The sequence below is a fragment of the Ovis canadensis genome, chromosome 1 (assembly GCF_042477335.2).
Source record: "Ovis canadensis isolate MfBH-ARS-UI-01 breed Bighorn chromosome 1, ARS-UI_OviCan_v2, whole genome shotgun sequence".
NCBI classification, from domain to species: domain Eukaryota; kingdom Metazoa; phylum Chordata; class Mammalia; order Artiodactyla; family Bovidae; genus Ovis; species Ovis canadensis.
The window spans coordinates 256285619-256301925 of NC_091245.1; the positions used below are offsets into that span (position 1 = coordinate 256285619).

The 16307-nt window shown below is 37.4% G+C and overlaps 1 protein-coding gene across 5 annotated transcripts in view; it reads right to left on the reverse strand.

Annotated features, from left to right (window-relative positions):
* PPP2R3A (protein phosphatase 2 regulatory subunit B''alpha) overlaps positions 1 to 16307 on the reverse strand; it is a 239841-nt gene that overhangs the window by 59873 nt on the left and 163661 nt on the right. The gene's annotated exons all lie outside the window — the stretch shown is intronic.

Below are 16307 nucleotides of genomic sequence, written 5' to 3' on the forward strand. Positions count from 1 at the left end.
CCCTTGGACTGCAAGGAGATCCAACCAGTCCATCCTAAAGGGGATCAGTCCTGGGTGTTCATTGGAAGGACTGATGCTGAGGCTGAAACTCCAATACTCTGGCCACCTCATGCAAAGAGCTGACTCATTGGAAAAGACCCTGATGCTGGGAAAGGTTGAGGGAGGAGGAGAAGGGGATGACAGAGGATGAGATGTTTGGATGGCATCACTGACTCAATGGATAGGAGTTTGAGCAAACTCCAGGAGATAATGAAGGACAGGGAAGGCTGGCATGATGCAGTCCATGGGTCACAAAGATCTGGACACGACTGAGCAACTGAACTGAACTGAACTGAGCAACCGAGTGACAATAACAGCAATTATTGTTTCTCCATTTAAGTCTGATAATATTTGCTTTATATATTTAGGGGCTCCTACATGTTAGGTGCATAAATATTTACAAGTGTTATATCCTCTGTTGCAATGATCTCTGTATCATTCTGCACTGCCCTTCTTTCTCTTTTATTAGTCTTTAAAGTCTTTTGTCTGGCATAAAGGTAGCTAATCCAGCTTTCTTTTTGTTTCCATTTGCATTGAATATCTTTTCCTATCTCTTAACTTTAAGGCTATGTGTGTCCTTAAAGCTAAAATGAGTCTCTTGTAGGCAGCATATCATACCATCTTGGCTTTTAAATATATATAAATATATATATATATATTTATTTATTTATTCTTTTTTGGCTGCATTAAGTCTTAGCTATGGCACGTGAGTGTGTGCAGACTTAGGAGTTGTGGATGTGGGCTCTGTAGTTGTGGCGTGTGGAATCCAGGGCATGTAGGCTCTGCAGTTTGTGGCACTCAGGCTTTCTAGTAGAGACATGTGGGCTCAGCTGTTGTGACAGGCAGGCTTAGCTGCCCCATGCCATGTAGTATTTTAGATCGCTGGGTTCTTTGGTGGCTCAGTTGGTAAAGAGACTGCTGGCAATGTGGAAGACCTGGGTTCAATCGCTGGGTCAGGAAGACCCCCTAGAGAAGGAAATGGCCACCCACTCCAGTATTCTTGCCTGGAGAATTCCATGGGCAGAGGAACCTGGTGGGCTACAGTCCATGGGGTCACAAGGAGTCGGCCATGACCGAGTGAGTTTCACTTTCAGTTTCCAGGGATCAAACTCACATCTCCTGAATTAGAAGGCTGATTCTTAACCCCTTGACCACCAAGGAAGTCCCTGTACAACCTTGTTTTTAATCATTTCGCAATCTGTGTTTTTTGGTTAGTGATTTTGATCCATTTAATTATTTATCGGTAAGGACTTACTATTGCCATTTTGTTAATTTGTTTATGTTTTATAGTTCTGTTCCCTTTTTCTTCCTGTCTTCCTTTTTCAGTGGACAATTTTTTGGTAGTGATGTACCTGGATTCCTTTATCTTTTGCATATCTTTTACAGGTTTCCTATTTGTGGTTATCTTACATGAAAGATCTTATAGTGATAAAAGTTTATTTGAAGTTGACAACAGCTTAAATTTGACTACATACAAAATCTGTATGTTTTAACTTTTCCTCCCATCACATTTTATGTTTTTGTAATAATTCACATCTCATATATTGTGTATTCACTACAAAATTACTGTAGTTATATAAATACTTTTGTCTTAATTTTTAAAGCAGAGTTAAAAGTGATTTATACTTTATCCTTATAATATTAAAATATTCTAAACTTAACTATATTCTTATCTTTACAATGAGCTTTACAATTTCTATTTTTATGTTAGTTGGCATCCGTTAAAGAACGGTTGAATAACTCTCTTTAGCATTTCCTGTAAGGCAGATCTAGTGATGATGAACTCCCACAGATTTCATCTGGAAAAGTCTTTATCCCCCCTTGTTTCCGAAATATAGCTTTGCCAAGTACAGCATTTTTGGTTGAAATTTTTTCTTTCAGCAATGTGAATACATCACGCCACTCTTTCTTGTCTGTAAAGTGTACACTAAGAAATACATTGCAAGTGGACTGAAAAAGAAAAATAAATACACTGCTAGTCTGATAGGGGTCCCCTTGTATATGATGAGTTGGTTTTTTCTTGGTGATTTCAAAATTGTCTTTGAGAATCTGTTTATAATGTGTCACAGTGAAGATCTCTTTATATTTTCTATATTTGAGATTCCTTGTGCTACATGGATCTGGATGTCTATTTCCCTCTCCAGATAAGTGAAGTTTTCTGTCATTATTTCTTTAACACATTATTGACCAGACACATATGTCTTTTGTTACCCAAATGTTACTGACAGGAGGCATATCAGTATCACTTACATAACAAATTGCCCACCACGGGCATTAGTTTCTGCAAAAATCCCCCAGTTAATGAGTTGAGTAAATTTTCTGCCTTTGTCTCTTTCTCTGTCCCTTCTGGGACTCTAATAATGCATATATTGTTCATTTTCATGGCCTTCTGTAAGTCCTGACTTTTTATCCCCTTTCCATTCTTTCTCTGATTGGGTAATTTTAACTGACCTGTTTTTATGCTCACTGATTCTTTCATTTGATTGGTCTGTTGTTGAAGCTTTCTATACACTTTTTCAGTACAGTAATTTTGTTCTTTGGTTTTAGAATTTCCATTTGGTTCATTTTTATGGTTTCTGTCTCTTTGTTGAATAAAGAGGTATTTTCTCCATGTATTGTTTACCTGATATTTGCTTAGTTGCTTTATCTGTGTTCTTTCATAGCTCACTGAGATTCTTTAAGATGATTATTTTGAATTCTTTGAATTCAAAGAATTCTTTTGAATTCAGCCAATTCACAGATCTCACTTTCTTTAGGGCCAGTTATTGGTGTTTTATTTTGTTGCTTTGATTATTTCATGCTTACCTGACTATTTGTAACTCTTGTTGCATTGAATTGCTGTTACTGTATCTAAGAAGTAGGCATTTATTTCGGTTTTTACAGACTGCCTTTGGCAGGGAAAGCCTTTCACCAGTCTGCCTGTTCAGAGATTCTAGACAAGTTTTCTGGTGGGGTCTGTGGGCAGGTTTGCTGCTGGAGTACTTGGGTAGGCTGCACAAGTGCCTGGGTCTGTAGGTGAGTGGGCCTGTGCCTGGGTCCATATGGGCTGACCAAGTAATAAGGGGTCTTGAGCCTGATTCTGTAGGGACTAGCTTAGTGCTGGGATGTTACTTGATCCCTGTGGTACTAAAACTTCAATCTGCAAGGCTAGGTCCTGGGTCTGGCCAGTGTTGACGTCCACTGGTGTTTGTTGGAACCTGGGTTTCCAGGATTGGTTTGGGACTGGGATGAGTCTGGGACCATAGGAAATGGCTTGGTCCTGCGTGAATCTGGAGGATGGGTCTGTAATATACTACCTGGAATCTGGGATTTCAGGGGCTGGCCTGGTGCTGAGGTGAGCCAAGAACTCTAATACAGCGGTGAGTCTGGAGCCTGGGGCCAGAGGTGTTGACCTGGTACTGAGGTGGGCTCAAAGGCTGGGTCTTTTGGTGCTGACCTGGAATCCTTAGCTCTTATGAATGTATTTTTGTTCATGGATAGTTGTTTATATGGGTGTTTCTGCTAGGGGATGAGCAATCGAAATGCATATCTTACCATCTTGCTGACATCACTCTTTTATGGCTAAATTTTAAAATTACCATGTAAATCTTGTATTATATTTCAATTTCCAGTTATGTGGGACTTCTTAGATTATTTCTCTAATTTTCATATTTGTCTCTATATTAATTCAATTTCCAGTTTTTTTTGAGGTTTATCTAGCTTTATCTTCTGAAAATCATTTTTTTTCTTCCTGTTATCATAATTTTGATTTTCCAGAGTTCTGTTTTGGTTCCGTGAATGTTCCTTTTATTAAAAAGTACCATTCTGTTCTATGAGTTTAATTTCTTCTCTTATCTCTGAGGATACTAATAACTGTATTTGTTGTTTTTGCTGAAAGTTTCTTCTCCCTGAATTCTGTTTCATCCAAGTTACTTTCCTCTACTTCTATTTGGTTTCTATCTTTTAAGTAAGAAGTTTTACTTAGGTATTTAGTGATTCTTTGTACTCTGCTCCTATTTAAGAGTAGATGTTAAAAAGCTGATGGGAAGTTCTGGCTTATGGGTTTGTTGACGTTGAACTTTACTGTAAAATCATCTGGCTGGTTTCTTTCCTTGGAGATGAGCTAATGTCAAATTTTCAGGTCTTTTATTCTTGGGCTGCCAGATTCTCCAGAAAAGCATCTTTTTGTCTTCTGCCTAGAGGTTTAGGACAGGCTGCCAGGATTAAGGTTCAGAGAGGAATGAAGACTGGACATCTTATTTTCAGTATGCATACACTCATCTGTTTTCAGTATGGCAGCCCTACCTTCAGCTGTGCCCAGTGTTCCCTGGTCCAGAAGCTCTCTATACCCTCCAGGGAATAAGGCACCAGTTTCCTACCTAGGCAGAGGAGATGATCTGGAGGTTAGCTGTTTCTTTAACAAGCTTTCTATAAACTCTCTGGATTTTTGGTTTTATCGCTCAGTTCAGTTCAGTCGCTCAGTCGTGTTCAACTCTTTGTGACCCCGTGGACTGCAGCATGCCAGGCCTCCCTGTCCATTGCCAACTCCTGGAGTTTACTCAAACTCATGTCCATTGAGTTGGTGATGCCATCCAACCATTATCCCTCTCCTATTTCCAGCATTCCTGGTACCTGCTCAAGTCGTGAATGTTTGGAGGTTTTTGTGATATATCTGATTGCCTCTTTGTCTTTTCCTGTGGTGGCATAGGTTTCAGGTAGTCTGCTAAATTTATTTACTTTCTGGTTTCCAAATCTTCATTATTATTTTCTCTTTTTTCCTTATAAAAATTCCTTATAAAAATATCTGTATTGTCATTTTAATGGAATATCAAGAGGGATTAAAATTACTACATGTGGTTATGTTGCTATCTTCATTCAAAAACTTACCCACACTCTGCTATGACCATTTCATCATTCAGCAATGCCACTTTTAGTAGCAAGTATAGCCATGTTACTGACAACATATAATAAGAAAATAATAGCATTAAATGGTAATAGAGAACAGTATTTTTCTATGAAGAGCCAGTGATTCATGGTAAAGTAAAGCTTTTCAAAAGAAGGTTCTAAGAGACTCTTGGATAAATTACCATTTGTAGGCTTTAAGCTACATTGAGAAACCATATACTTACTGGCTTAACAAAAATCTCTTTTGAGAAGAGAAACGTAAAAATAACTAGGTTGTGACTATTAATAGTTTACAAGTACATCATACTAAGATTCGTAATGCACCTTTATTCTGAAAGATAAATTTTACATTACTGAAACAAACTAAACATGTAATATTTGCAAAATTCTTTTCAGAAATCTATTTTAAAAATTGTACCAGCATGATGTTTAATATTACCATCAAAGAACACAGGAAACATTCATTGGATCTCAAAACATGAGGTACAAGAGTTTGGCTGTGGTGAATTCCAATCATATTACATCTACTTGCAGAGTTTTAATACTGTCCCACCTTGAAACATTTCCTGATTGTGAGAAAAACCTTGAGGAGACAGATCTCCTGAGCAGAAGGCTACAATAAATGTGGTAATATGTGGCTCTTATACCACTGTATCATTGCTTTTTTAAGTAATAATGTTTTGAATAGTACAAATAGAAGCAGTAGACTGTCCTTTGACTGCTCTCTGAGGCCTCTTGAAATTTCTTTGTTCTTATCTTAGGATAATAAAAATTAGGATAATAGGAAGGAAGTAATTCTTGATTTTGGCAATTATCTAATAGGACTTTAGTGAAAGGCAACTCATTTTACTGAGAAATATAAACTAAAGCTAGTTGCATTTTCAGTTAAGAACTAAGTTGTTCTTCAGTTGCTAAGTTATGTCTGACTCTTTGCGACCCCATGGACTGCAGCACACCAGGCTCCCCTGTCCTTCACTATCTCTCAGAGTTTGCTCAAAGTCATGTCCTTTGAGTAAGTGATGCCATCCAACCATCTCATCCTCTGTGGCTCCCTTCTCCTCCTGCCCTCAATCTTTCCCAGCATCAGGGTCTTTTCCAATGAGTCTGCTCTTTGCATCAAGTGGCCAAAGTACTGGAGCTTCAGCTTCACTATCAGTCCTTCCAGTGAATATCCAGGGTTGACTTCCTTTATGATTGACTGATTTGATCTCCCTACAGTCCAAGGGACTCTCAAGAATCTTCTCCAAAACCACAGTTCAAAAGCATCAATTCTTCAGCACTCAGCCTCCTTTACAGTCCAACTCTCACATCCGTGCATGACTACTGGGAAAACCATAGCTTTGACCATACGGACCTTTGTTGGCAAAGCAATGTCTTTGTTTTTAATAAGCCATCTAGGTTTATCATAGCTTTCCTTCCAAGGGAGAAATGTCTTAATTTCATGGCTGCAGTCACCATCCACAGTGATTCTGGAGCCCAAGAAAATAAAGTCTGTCACTGTTTCTACTTTTTGCCATGAAGTGATGGGACTTAGTTGTGATGTGATGATCTTAGTTTTTTGAATGTTGAATTTTAAGCTACCTTTTTTACTCTTCTTCTTCACCCTCACCAAGAGGCTCTTTAGTTTCTCTTTGCTTTCTGCCATTATAGTACTATCATCTGCATATCTGAGGTTGTTGATATTTCTTCCAGTAATCTTGAATCCACCTTGTGAGTCAGCTGGCCCGGCATTTCGCATGATGTACTCTGCACAGAAGTTAAATAAGCAGAGTGACAATATACAGCCTTGACCATACTCTTTTCCCAATTTCGAACCAGTCTGTTTTTCCATGTCTGGTTCTAATTGTTCCTTCTTGACCTGCATACAGGTTTCTGAGGAGACAGGTAAGGTGGTCTGGTATTCCCACTTCTTTAGGAATCTTCCACAGTTTGTTGTGATCTACACAGTCAAAGGCTTTAGTGTAGTCAGTGAAGCAGAAGTAGATGTTTTTCTGGAATTTATCAGGAAGCTTGCATAAGCCTCATCTCATTCATCAGAGGGCAGACAGAAGCAGCAAGAACTACAATTCCACAGGCTCCAGAACGAAAACCACAATCACAAGAACTAAGTTAAAGAGTCTATATAATAAATAAGGTTAAGATGAATTTACCGACAGATGAATGGATAAAGAAGCTGTGATACATATATATAATGAAATATTCAGTTCAGTTGCTCAGTCATGTCTGACTCTTTGCGACCCCATGAATTGCAGCATGCCAGGCCTCCCTGTCCATCAACAACTCCCAGAGTTCACCCAAACTCATGTGCATCGAGTCGGTGATGCCAGCCAACCATCTCATTCTCTGTCGTCCCATTCTCCTCCTGCCCCCAATCCCTCCCAGCATCAGAGTCTTTTCCAGTGAGTCAACTCTTCGCAGGAGGTGGCTAAAGTATTGGAGTTTCAGCTTCAGCATCAGTCCTTCCAAGGAACACCCAGGACTGGTTTCCTTTAGGATGGACTCGTTGGATCTCCTTGCAGTCCAAGGGACTCTCAAGAGTCTTCTCCAGCACCACAGTTCAGAAGCATCAATTCTTCGGTGCTCAGCTTTCTTCATAGTCCAACTATCACATCCATACATGACCACTGGAAAAACCATAGTCTTGACTAGACGGACCCTTGTTGGCAAAGTAATGTCTCTGCTTTTTAATATGCTATCTAGGTTGGTCATAACTTTCCTTGAAATATTACTCAGCCATAAAAAGGAACATGTTTGAGTCAGTTCTAATGAGGTGGATGAACCTAGAGCCTATTTATTATACAGAGCGAAGTAAAAGTCAGAAAGATAAAATATTGTATATTAACACATATATATCAAATCTAGAAAGATTGTACTGATGAACCTATTTGTAAGGCAGCAGTGGAGATGCAGACATAGAAAACTGACTTGTGGACACAGGGGTGGGGAAGGAGGATGTGTAATGAATGGAGAGAGTAGCAGGACAACATACATACTACCACATGTAAAATAGATAGCCAGTGGAATTTGCTGTATGGTTTAGGGAGCTTAAACCAGTGATCTGTGACAACATAGTGGGGTGGGATGGAGTGGAAAGTGGGTGGGTGGTTCATGAGGGAGGGGACATATGTATACCTATGGCTGATTCATGTTGTATGGCAGAATCCAACAAAATATTGTAAAGCAATTATACTTCAATTAAAACTAAATAAATTTAAAAAGAACCTGATGACAGATTTATTTCTTGGAGGCTAGCAGGCAGTGAAAATAACTGAGTCAGCATTATATGTAATGCCTCTCGTTCACTGAAATTTAGCATTGTGAGGTATATGACTCAAAGTGCTCTATGTTGCTATTTTATCATACCTCATTATATCTGACAGTTTTACAAACGCATCTTTAATGTTATGCCAAGAAGTAAGTATAAAGTATGCCAATATTGCATGGTGTTGAAAAAAAAACAAACAAGGAGCAGGGATTAGTCTTTTCAGCTAAAGCAGTTAACTTCAGAGTTTGCTTTATAATCTAGATGATGTTATTAAACTACTATATCAATTTGCAAAACCAAAAATACAATGCTTTGTTTTCTAATTTAGATAAATTTTATGTTCAATTAAATGTCTTCCTGGTTTAAATAAAAGTTATACAATTAATTAAAACAAACAAAAAATAAAGCTAAAGCTAGCCATAAAAGAAAAACAAAGCTAGGACACAAAATAAGTGGCAACTAAACTGCCCTGATATTTGCCAAAGTCACATGAGAGCTGCTTTTAAATATTTGAAAGAATATCATATGATAGATGAATCTGATGTAATTTTGTAAGTATTAGCATAAAAAGGATCAATGCACAAAAAGAGAAAATGTTTCTAAGATCAGAGCTGGGAAAAATAAATACCTCAGTAGATAGCTATTTGTACCTGAAAGTTTAGAACAGGGTCTTCTGGAGGGTTTAACACTTCTAGGACATGTTCAGAGGAAGTTTTCTTATTGAAAATTATAGATATTCTCTAAAGATTTTTTCCAATATAGATTTAGTTCTTTTCTTTCTAACAAAGGCAATATTTTCTTAGGTCTAGAAGGAATTCATTGTAGGAAAATCGGAAAACAGGAAAACAAAAGGAATAACTACCCAGAAAGAATCAGTGTTAAATTTTTTGCCACCAATTTTTGGTTTTAAAGCATCATTATATTCATTAAAGATTGTAGAATTTTAGACATAAACAAGATTAGCTTTTGGCTTGTCCTCAGGCTGATGAAATTAAGTTCTGAACTAGAGATGTCTTATCATTGGTATAAATTCTTACATGCTACTGATGAAGCAAGTTATGGGGAGCTTCATGATTACTTAGGGAATAACTAAATGTATATTCCTTTGTATATTCAATATACATAATTTAACACCTATTACCTTCAAAGGCACTGGCCTAGTGTCCTCAGACATAAAGATGAATGAGGATACCTAATCAGAAGGCCAAGGGAGAAGGCAGAATGTGACAAATAGCCAGATCAGAAGAGTGGTTAAAGGCATACCAAAAGAGTATGCCTTTGGTTGCAAGAGCCTGTCCACAAAAAATAATCTATCCAAAGACACTTTCCATATCCAACCCTGACAGAGCCAGGCACAGGAAAGACTCAAGATCACAATTTTCTAAATAGTATTTTACACAGCACTCATTGCACTTTAGAGAGTATATTACTTCTTTCATAAAATACATTTTTTTTCCTACCCATGTTATTTGTAAGCCACAAATCTGATTTCTATACAGTGTTGCCTACTATATTTTAAATAAGAGTTTGATGTATAAATCTCTTCTTCATTACTTTAAAACAGTGAGGTTTAACTGTTTTCTGATCACACTCTGCTTTTGTAAGATAATGTGAAACACTGAGAACAAATACACTGGGTGCAAAGTAAGTGCCAGTAGGAACCAAGAAAACAAATTAGGCCAATGCTTAATCTTGAATCTGTTAAACAGTAAGGAATTTCAGGACACCAAGAGAACACTCTTTCAGGGATTCCACAGCCTAGTTGGTAAGAAGACAGGCAAATGTGCTGTCTCATATGATAGGCCGTACCTTATAGAGGTAAATAGTCCAGAATCTAGAGTGATAGAGACCTGGACTTTAATCCAAGCTAGGTCACTTACTAGGTCTGCAATCTCTCAGAGTGTTTGTTTTCTCAACTGCAGAATGGGAACATTGACACCTAAAGTCACAGGGATGAAGACTAAATAAGCCATTACATATGAAACACTTGTTACATGGCAAAGAATAAAGCTTCAACAATATCTGAACTGTTAGGTAGAAGAAAGGCAACATACAAGGCAGAAAAGGGGAATGAAAGAAAGCTTTTGACTTAAAAACCTCTTTTGGCAATATTTCTATAAATAAAGATCCAGCTACATATCTCAAGATATGAAAAGTTGATCTGAAGGGGTCTAGTTCTGGTAATGATGAAGTAACTGTCTGGATTAACCGTCTCTCTGAGAAAATCTGGAGTAAAATTCCTTCTTAAAAGCACTGAACTATTAACTGGGCAGTGAAGAATTATGGTGTCCAGATGTAGAAGGAAATCTAGAAAGGAGGAGCCTAGCATTTGGGACTATCTTTCCTGTAGGGCATCAGCTGATTTTGGAAGAGGGGTCTGAGAGGTTGAGAAGTTGAGCTCGGACTTGCTAGTATCCTGTTAATGATTTTGTTGGTTTTCATATCTAGGTAATGCTGGTTTCATAAGGAGTTCCCTCCTTTTCTATTTTCTGAAAGAAGTAGGGCAGAATTTGATATTTTTTCTTCAGCTCTTTGGAAGAATGCAATAGTAAAATTATCTGGGTTGAGTTGTCTTTTTCAGAAAGTTTTAAACTATAAATTCAGTTGTCTTTAATAGATATAAAACTATTTGGATTATATATTTCTTCTTGGACAACTTTTGATAATTTGTGACTTTAATGAATTGGTCCATTTAAGTCACCACATCTATGTGTGTGTATGTTATTCATAGTATCCCTTTACCTTTTGAATATATGTTTCTCTTGATACATGCTTTTGGACCCAAGGATTACTTAGCATTGTGTGTTTAATTTCCAGTCATCTTTCTCTTATTGATTTTTACATTAATTCCATTATGATCAGAGAATATACTTTGTATTCTTTTAAAAGAAGAGTTGAGATTTCCTCTCCCCCAATGAATTGTGTCTTAACATCCTTGTTGAAAATCAATTACCATAAATGTAAGGATTTATTTCTGGACTTCTAATTTAATTCAATTTATGTTTGTTTATCTTTATGCTAGTATTACATGGTCTTTACCTCAGCCTTGTATATTTCGAAATCAGAAAGTATGAATCCTATAATCTTATTCTTTTTCAAGATAGTTTTGGTTACCCTGATCCTGATCATTTCATATTTTCATATGAATTCAAGATTCAGTTTTTCTCTTATTGCAACAACAAAAAGTAGCTGAGATTTTGAATCTACAGATAGTTTGGGGAATACTGCATGCTAATATTAAACCTTCTGATCCATGAACATGGAATCTTTGTTTCATTTAGATATTCCTTAGTTTCTTTCAACAACATGTTATAATTCTCACAGTATAAGTTTTATACTTCTTTTGTTAAATTTATTCCTAGATACTCTATTCTGTTTGTTGCTATTTATTTTTATTTACTTTTGGCTGCTCTGGGTTTTCGTTGCCACGTGTGGACTTTCTCTAGTTGCGGTGAGCAGGGGCTACTCTCCATTGCAGTGCAGGAACTTCTCATTGTGGTGGCTTCTTCCGACTCTAGGTGTTCCGGCTCAGTAATTGTGCCACACAGGTTTTGTTGCTCCATAGCATATGGGATCTTTCTAGAACAGGGAATGAACCTGTGTCCTCTGCACTGGCAGGCAGATTATTAACCACTGGATCAGCAGTGAAGTCCTGCTGCTATTATAAATGGAATTATTATCTCAGTTTCAGTTTTGGGTTTTCATTGTTCATGCATAGAAACAGATTTTTAAAAATTGATATTATATAACAATCTTATAAACCAGTTTTGTAAATTGAAAGTAAACTTTACTAAGTTCTAATAGTTTCTTGGTTGATTTCTTAGGATTTCCTATACACAGTATCATATTTAAACAGTTTTCCTTCTTCCTTTCCAATTTGGATGCTTTTTATTTCATTTTCTTGCCTGATAATTGTGTTTAGGATCCAGTGTTGAACAGAGCATACAGCTTTGTCTTTTTCCTGATCTTAGGAAAATAGCATTCAACTTGCACCATTAATTAGTCGTTAGCTGTGGGTTTTTCATAGATAAGCTTTATCAGGTCAAGGAAATTCCCATTCATTTTTAACCTTTTTTTTTTTCTAACCATGAAGCAGTGTTAGGCTTTTTCAAGGGCTTTTTCTGAGACTGTTAGGATAAGCATATGGTTTTTATCCTTTGTTGTATTAATATGATAGATAGATAGATTTTTACATGGTAAACTAACCTTGCATTTTTGGGAAAAGTCTTGGTCATGATATATAATATTTTTCATATTTTGCTAGATTAATTTTCCTAATTTTGTTGAGTACTTTTGTATCTATATTTATAAAGGATAGTCATTTGCAGTTTTCTTGTTAATATATTGTCTGGTTTTGGTATCTGGGTAATATTGGCCTTATAAAATTAATTTGGAAGTGTTCTTTCTGCTTTTGTTTTTTCAAAGAGATTGTAAAAAATTGTTATTAGTTTATTAGCATCCTTTAGTGAAGCCAGATCAGTCTAGGATTGTTTTTCCTATTCAGATTTTTAATTTCTTCTTGAAACAGTTCAGTAGTTTGTGTCTTTCTAGGAATTTGTTCATTTTGTCCGTTAATTTGATAGTATCAAGTTGTTATATATAATACATATACTATAATCCTTTTCATTCGTGTATGGTCAGTAGTCATGTTCTCTCTTAATTCTGACCTTAGTAATTTGTATGTTCCTTTTCTTTTCTTTTGATCAGTATTTGTTGTCATTCAGTAGCTAAGCTGTGTTCAACTCTTTGTGACTCTCTGTACTTAAGCATGCCAGGCTCCCCTGCCCTCCACTATTTCCCAAAGTTTGCTCAAAGCCATGTCTATTGAGTCAGTGATGCTATCTAACCATCTCATCCTCTGCCATCCCTTTCTCCTTTTGCCTTCAATCTTTCCAGCATCAGGGTCTTTTCCAATGAATTGGCTCCTTGCATCAGGTGGCTAAAGTATTGGAGCTTCAGCTTCAGTCCTTCCAATGAATATTCAGGGTTGAATTCTTCCTTTAGGATTGACTGGTTTGATCTCCCTGCAGTCCAAGGGACTCTCAAGAGTATTCTCCAACACCACAGTTCAAAAGTATCAATTTTTTGGCACTCAGCCTCCTTTATAGTCCAACTCTCACATCCATACATGACTACTGGAAAAACCATAGCTGTGACTACGCATACATTCGTCAGCAAAGTGATGTCTCTGCTATCTAATATGTTGTCTAGGTTTGTCATAGCTTTCCTTCCAAGGAGTAAGTGTCTTTTAATTTCATGGTTACATTCACCATCTGCAGTGATTTTTGGAGCCCAAGAAAGTAAAGCCTGTCACTGTTTCCACTTTCCCCCCTTCTATTTGCCATGAAATGATGGGACTGGATGCCATGATTTTTTTTTTTTTTAAGTTGAGTTTTAAGCTAGCTTTTTCATTCTCCTCTTTTACCCTCACTAAGAGGCTTTTTAGTTCCCCTTTGCTATCTGCCATTAGAGTGCTATAATCTGCATGTCTGAGGCTGTTGATATTTCTCCTGGCAATATTGCTTCCAGCTTATAACATCCAGCCTGGAATTTTGCATAATGTGCTCTGCACAGAAGTTAAATAAGCAGGGTGACAATATACAACCTTGATGTACTCTTTTTCCAATTCTGAACCAGTCTGTTGTTCCATATCTAGTTCTGTTACTTCTTGACCTGCATACAGGTTTTTCAGGAGACAGGTAAGGTGGTCTGGTATTCCCTTCTATTTAAGAATTTTCCACAGGTTGTTGTGATTCACACAGTCAAAGGCTTTAGCGTAGTCAACAAAGCAGATGCTTTTCTGGAATTCCCTTCCTTTCTCTATGATCCAGTGAATGTTGGCAATTTGATCTATATATGGTTCCTCTGCCTTTTCTAAATCCAGCTTGTATATCTGGAAGTTCTAGATTCACAAACTACTAAAACCTAGCTTGAAGGATTTTGAGTATAACCTTACTAGCGTGTGAAATGAGCATAATTGTATGGTAGTTGGAACATTCTTTGGTGTTTCCCTTCTTTGGGATTGGAATGAAAACTGACTTTTTTCAATCCTGTGGCCATTGCTTAGTTTTCCAAGTTTGCTGACATACTGAGTTCAGCACTTTAACAGCACCGTCTTTTATGATTTTAAGTGGTTTATTTCATTCTCCACTAGCTTTGTTCGTAGTAATGCTTCCTAAGGCCCACCTGACTTCAAACTCCCGGATATCTGGCTCTAGGTGAGTGACCATACCACTGTGGTTATCTGGGTAATTAAGACCTTTCTTGTATAGTTCTTGTATGTATTCTTGCCACCTCTTAATTTCTTCTGCTTCTATTAGGTCCTTACTGTTTCTGTCCTTTATGTGCCCATCCTTGCATGAAATGTTTCCTTGATATCTCCAGTTTTCTTGAAGAGATCTCTAGTCTTTTCCATTCTACTGTTTTCCTCTATTTCTTTCCACTGTTCACTTAAGAAGGCTTTCTTCTCTCTCCTTGCTTTTATTCTCGGGAACTCTGCATTCAGTTGGGTACATCTTTTCCTTGCTCTTTTGCCTTTCAGATCTCTTTCCTCAGCTATGCCTTCTTGCATTTCTTTTTCTTTGGGATGGTTTTGGTCACTGCCTCCTGTACAATGTTACGAATCTCTGTGCACAGTTCTTCAGGTTTTCTGTCTACAAGATATAATCCCTTGAATCTATTCGTCACCTTGACTGTATAATCATAAGGGATTTGACTTGGGTCATACCTGAATGGCCTGTTGGTTTTCCCTACTTTCTTCAATTTAAGCCTCAATTTTACAATAAGGACCTGAGCTACAATCAGCTCCCAGGTCTTGTTTTTGCTGACTGTAGAGAGCTTCTACATCTTCAACTGCAGAGAATAAAATCAATCTGACTCTGGTATTGATCATTTGGTGATGTTCATGTGTAGAGATGTCCTTTGCATTGTTGTAAAAGGGTATTTGTTATGACCAATGTGTTCTCTTGACAAAATCCTGTTAGTCTTTGCTCTGCTTCATTTTGCACTCCAAGGCCCAACTTGCCAATTACTCCAGGTATCTCTTAACTTACTACTTTTGCATTCCAATCTCCTATGATGAAAAGGACATCTTTTCTTGGTGTTAGTTCTAGAGAGTCTTGTAGGTCTTCATTTAACTGGTCAACTTCAGCTTATTCAGGATTAGTGGTTGGGGCACTGACTTGGATTACTGTGCTGTTGTATAAATTATAAGCTATATAATAATAAATTATATAATTATTGGAAATAAACCAAGATCATCCTGTCATTTTTGAAAATGTATCCAAGTACTGCATTTTGGGCTCTTTTGTTGACTATGAAGGCCACTGCATTTCTTCTAAGGGATTCTTGCCCACAGTAGTAGATATAGTGACCATCTGAATTAAATTCTCCCATTACTATCCATTTTAGTTCCCTGATTCCTAAGATGTCAGTGTTAAGTCTTGCCATCTCCTATTTGACCATGTCCAATTTCCCTTGATTCATGTTGATTCCAGGTTTATGCAATATTGTTCTTTACAGGACTGGACTTTACCTTTACTACCAGTCACATCCACAACTGAGCATTGTTTCCACTTCGGTCCAGTTGCTTCATTCTTTCTGGAGCTATTTGTAATTGCCCTCCGGTCTTCCTCAGTAGCACACTGGACACCTTCTGACCTGGGGGGTTCATCTTCCGGTGTCATATCTTTTTGCCCTTTCATACTGCTCATGGGGTGCTCATGGCAGGCACTCGAGCGGTTTGCCATTCCCTCCTCCAGGGCACCACATTTTGTCAGAACTCTTCACTGTGACCATCCATCTTGGGTGGCCTTGCAGAGCATGGCTTATAGCTTCATTGAATTATGCAAGCCCACTTACCACAATAAAGCTGTGACCCATAAAGGGGATCAGTACAGCTAAAGCCTTATCAAGATTACCAATATTTTCAAAATAACTGACTTTTGGCTCCACTGATTTTCTCTATTGTTTTCCTGTTCTTTCATTTACCACTTCTAATCTTTATTCTTTTCTTCTGTTTGCTGTGCTTCATTTGCTGTTTTTTCCCGAGTGTCTTAAAGTGGAAGGTTAGGTTATTGATTTAAGACATTTCTTTTTCAGTAGATGGATTTACAGCTTC